Source organism: Dama dama, unplaced genomic scaffold (genome assembly GCF_033118175.1).
Source record: "Dama dama isolate Ldn47 unplaced genomic scaffold, ASM3311817v1 ptg000020l, whole genome shotgun sequence".
Classification (NCBI taxonomy): Eukaryota; Metazoa; Chordata; class Mammalia; order Artiodactyla; family Cervidae; genus Dama; species Dama dama.
In genome coordinates this window covers 3,420,220-3,425,927 of record NW_026870875.1, presented here as the reverse complement: position 1 = coordinate 3,425,927, position 5,708 = coordinate 3,420,220, and positions in this window count along the sequence as shown.

Below are 5,708 nucleotides of genomic sequence, written 5' to 3'. Positions count from 1 at the left end.
TATTTTTCAGACGGTTTCATGCTCCTCATATTTTTGACACCTTTTGAAGCTCTTCATATTTTTGACACCTTTTGAAGCTCTTCATATATTTCACACCTTATCATGCTCTTCATGTTTTTGAACACCGTTTCATGCTCCTCCTATATTTCAGACCGTATCATGCTCCTCATATTTTTCACACGTTTTGAAGCTCCTCATATTTTTCACACCTTTTCAGGCTCTTCATGTTTTTCAACACCACTTCATGCTCCTCCTATTTTTCAGACCGTTTCATGCTCCTCATACTTTGGACATCCTTTGAAGTTGTTCATATTTTTCACACCTTTTAGTCTCTTCAAGTTTATGAACACCGTTTCATGCTCCTTCTATTTTTCAGACCGTTTCGTTCTCTTCATATTTTTGACACCTTTTTAAGCTCTTCATATTTATTCACACATTTTCAGGCTCTTCATGTTTTTGAACACCGTTTCAGGCTCCTCCTATTTTTCACACCGTTTAATCCTATTCAAATATTTGACACATTTTGAATCTCTTCATATATTTCAAAGCTTTTCAAGCTCTTCATATTTTTGAACACCAGTTCATGCTCCTCCTATTTTTGAGACCGTTTCATGCTCCTCATATTTTTGACACCTTTTGAAGCTCTTCATATAATTCACACCTTTTCAGGCTCTTCATGTTTTTGAACACCATTTCATGCTCCTCCTATATTTCAGATTATTTCATGCTCCTCATATTTTTTACACCTTTTTAAGCTCTTCATATTATTCATTCCTTTTTAGGCTCTTCATGTTTTTGAACACCCCTTCATGCTCCTCCTATTTTTGAGACCGTTTCAAGATCCTCGTATTTTTGACACCTTTTGAATCTCTTCATATATTTCACACCTTTTCAGGCTCTTCATGTTTTTCAACACCGATTCATGCTCCTCTTATTTTTGAGACCGTTTCATGATCCTCATATTTTTGACACCTTTTGAATCTCTTCATATATTTCCCACCATTTCAGGCTCTTCATGTTTTTGAACAACGTTTCATGCTCCTTTTATATCAGACCGTATCATGCTCCTCATATTTTTCAAACCTTTTGAAGCTCTTCATATTTTTACACGTTTTGAAACTCTTCATATTTTTCACACCTTTTCAGGCTCTTCATGTTTTTCAACACCGCTTCATGCTCCTCCTATTTTTCAGACCGTTTCATGCTCTTCATATTTTTGACACCTTTTGAAGCTGTTCTTATATTTCACACCTTATCAGGCTTTTCAAGTTTTTCAACACCGTTTCATGCTCCTCCTATTTTTCAGACCGTTACATGCTGTTCACATTTTTGACACCTTTTGAAGCTGTTCATATTTTTCACAACTTTTCAGAATCTTCATGTTTTTCAACAACGTTTCATGCTCCTTTTATATTTCACACCGTATCATGCTCCTCATATTTTTTACACCTTTTGAATCTCTTCATATTTTTCACACCTTTTCAGGCTCTTCATGTTTTTCAACTCCACTTCATGCTCCTCCTATATTTCCGACCGTTTCAGGATTCTCATATTTTTCACACCTTTTGAAGCTGTTCATATTTTTAACACCTTTTCAGTCTCTTCATGCTTTTCAACACCACTTCATGCTCCTCCTAAATTTCAGTCCGTTTCATGCTCTTCATATTTTTGACACCTTTTGAAGCTCTTCATATATTTCACGCCTTATCAGGCTTTTCATGTTCTTCAACACCGTTTCATGCTCCTCCTATTTTTCAGACCGTTTCATGCTCTTCACATTTTTGACACCTTTTGAAGCTCTTCATATTTTTCACACCGTTTCAGGCTCTTCATGTTTTTCAACACCACTTCATGTCTCCTCCTATTTTTCAGACCGTTTCATGCTCCTCATATTTTTGACACCTTTTGAAGCTCTTCATATATTTCACACCTTTTCCGGCACTTCATGTATTTCAACACGACTTGGTGCTCCTATTTTTCAGACCGTTTCATGCTCCTCATATTTTTGACACATTTTGAAGCTCTTCATATATGTCACGCCTTTTCAGGCTCTTCGTGTCTTCAACACCGCTTCATGCTCCTCCTAATTTTCAGACCGTTTCATGCTCCTCATATTTTGACATCTTTTTAAGCTCTTCATATTTTTCACACCTTTTAAGGCTCTTCATGTTTTCAAAACCATTTCATGCTCCTCCTATTTTTCAGATCGTTTCATGCTCCGTATGTTTTTGACATCGTTTGAAGCTCTTCATATTTTTCACACCTTTTCAGGCTCTTCGTGTCTTTGAACACCGCTTCATGCTACTCCTAATTTTCAGACCGTTTCATGCTCCTCATATTTTTGACACCTTTGGAAGCTGTTCATATTTTTCACACCATTTCAGGCTCTTCATGTTTTTTAACACGGCTTCATGCTCCTCCTATTTTTCAGACCGTTTCATGCTCCTCATATTTTTGACACCTTTTGAAGCTCTTCATATTTTTCACACCTATTCAGGCTCTTCATGTTTTTGAAAACCGCTTCATCTTCCTCCTATTTTTCAAACCTTTTCATGCTCCTCATATTTTTCACACGTTTTGAAGCTCTTCATAGTTTTCACACCTTTTCAGGCTATTGTTGTTTTTCAACACCGTTTCTTGCTCCTCGTATATTTCAGACCGTTTCATGCTCTTCATATTTTTCACACCTTATGAAGCTCTTCATATATTTGACACCTTATCAGCGTTTTCATGTTTTTCAACACCGTTTCATGCTGCTCCTATTTTTCAGAACGTTCCATGCTCCTCATATTTTTCACACCTTTTGTAGCTCTTCATATTTTTCACACCTTTTCAGTCTCTTCATGTTTTTCAACACCACCTCATGCTCCTCCTATTTTTCATACCAGTTTCATGCTCCTCATATTTTTGACACGTTTTGAAGCTCTTCATATTTTTCACACCTTTTCAGGCTCTTCATCTTTTTCAACACCTTTCCTTGCTCCTCCTATTTTTCAGACCATTGCATGCTCCTCATATTTTTCACACCTTTTGAAGCTCTTCATATTTTTCACACCATTTCAGGCTTCACGTTTTTGAACACCGCTTCATGTTCCTCCAGTTTTTCAGACCGTTTCATGCTCCTCATATTTTTGACACATTTTGAAGCTCTTCATATTTTTCACACCTTTTCAGGCTCTCCATGATTTTCAACACCGCTTCATGCTCCTCCTATTTTTCAGACCGTTTCATGCTCCTCATTTTTCGACACCTTTTGAAGCTCTTCATATTTTTCACACGTTTTGAAACTCTTCATATTTTTGACACCTTTTCAGTCTCTTCATGTTTTTGAACACCGTTTCATGTTCGTCCTATTTTTCAGACCTTTTCATGCTCCTCATATTTTTCACACCTTTTGAAGCTCTTCATATTTTTCACACCTTTTCAGGCTCTTCATGTTTTTGAACACCGCTTCATGCTCCTCCTATTTTTCAGACCATTTCATGCTCCTCATATTTTTGACAGCTTTTGAAGCTGTTCATATTTTCCACACCTTTTCAGGCTCTTCATGATTTTCAACACCACTTCATGCAACTTCTATTTTTCAGACCGTTTCATGCTCTTCATATTTTTGACACCTTTTGAAGCTCTTCATATTTTTCACACCTTTTGATGCTCTTCATGTTTCTTAACACCGCTTAAAGCTCCTCCTATTTTTCAGACCGTTTCATGCTCCTCATATTTACGACACCTTTTGAAGTTCTTCATATTTTTCACACCTTTTCAGGCTCTTCAGGTTTTTCAACACCGCTTCATGCTCCTCCTTCTTTTTCAGACCGTTTTATGCTCCTCATATTTTTGACACCTTTTGAAGCTCTTCATATTTTTCACACCTTTTCAGGCTCTTCTTGTTTTTCAACACCACTTCATGCTCCTCTTATTTGTCAGACCGTTTCATGCTCCTCATATTTTTGACACCTTTTGAAGCTCTTCATATTTTTGACACCTTTTGAAGCTCTTCATATATTTCACACCTTATCATGCTCTTCATGTTTTTGAACACAGTTTCATGCTCCTCCTATATTTCAGACCGTATCATGCTCCTCATATTTTTCACACGTTTTGAAGCTCCTCATATTTTTCACACCTTTTCAGGCTCTTCATGTTTTTCAACACCACTTCATGCTCCTCCTATTTTTTAGACCGTTTCATGCTCCTCATATTTTGGACATCCTTTGAAGTTGTTCATATTTTTCACACCTTTTAGTCTCTTCAAGTTTATGAACACCGTTTCATGCTCCTTCTATTTTTCAGACCGTTTCTTTCTCTTCATATTTTTGACACCTTTTTAAGCTCTTCATATTCATTCACACATTTTCAGGCTCTTCATGTTTTTGAATACCGTTTCATGCTCCTCCTATTTTTCACACCGTTTAATCCTATTCAAATATTTGACAAATTTTGAATCTTTTCATATATTTCAAAGCTTTTCAAGCTCTTCATATTTTTGACACCTTTTGAAGCTCTTCATATTCATTCACACATTTTCAGGCTCTTCATGTTTTTGAATACCGTTTCATGCTCCTCCTATTTTTCACACCGTTTAATCCTATTCAAATATTTGACACATTTTGAATCTTTTCATATATTTCAAAGCTTTTCATGCTCTTCATATTTTTGACACCTTTTGAAGCTCTTCTTATATTTCACACCTTATCAGGCTTTTCAAGTTTTTCAACATCGTTTCATGCTCCTCCTATTTTTCAGACCGTTTCATGCTGTTCACATTTTTGACACCTTTTGAAGCCCTTCATATTTTTCACAACTTTTCAGGATCTTCATGTTTTTCAACAACGTTTCATGCTACTTTTATATTTCACACCGTATCATGCTCCTCATATTTTTCACACCTTTTCAGGCTCTTCATGGTTTTCAACTCCACTTCATGCTCCTCCTATTTTTCCGACCGTTTCAGGATCCTCATATTTTTCACACCTTTTGAAGCTGTTCATATTTTTAACATCTTTTCAGTCTCTTCATGCTTTTCAACACCACTTCAAGCTCCTCCTAAATTTCAGTTCGTTTCATTCTCTTAATATTTTTGACACATTTTGAAGCTCTTCATATTTTTCACACCTTTTCAGGCTCTTCATGTTTTTGAACACCCCTTTACGCTCCTCCTGTTTTTCAGACCGTTTCATGCTCGTCATATTTTTCACACATTTTGAAGCTCTTCATATTTTTCACACCTTTTCAGGCTATCCATGTTTTTGAACACCGTTTCATGCCTCTTTATATTTCAGACCGTATCATGCTCCTCATATTTTTCACACTTTTTGAAACTCTTCATATTTTTCACACCATTTCAGGCTTCATGTTTTTGAACACCGCTTCATGTTCCTCCAATTTTTCAGACCTTTTCATGCTCCTCATATTTTTGACACTTTGTGGAGCTCTTCATATTTTTCACACCTTTTCAGGCTCTTCATGTTTTTCAACACCGTTTCATTTCCTTTTATATTTCAGACCGTATCATGCTCCTCATATTATTCACACCTTTTGAATCTCTTCATATTATTCACACCTTTTCAGGCTCTTCATGTTTTTCAACACCGCTTCATGCTCCTCCTATTTTTCAGACCGTTTCATGATCCTCATAATTTTCACACCTTTTGAAGCTTTTCATATTTTTAACACCTTTTCAGTCTCTTCATGTTTTCAACACCACT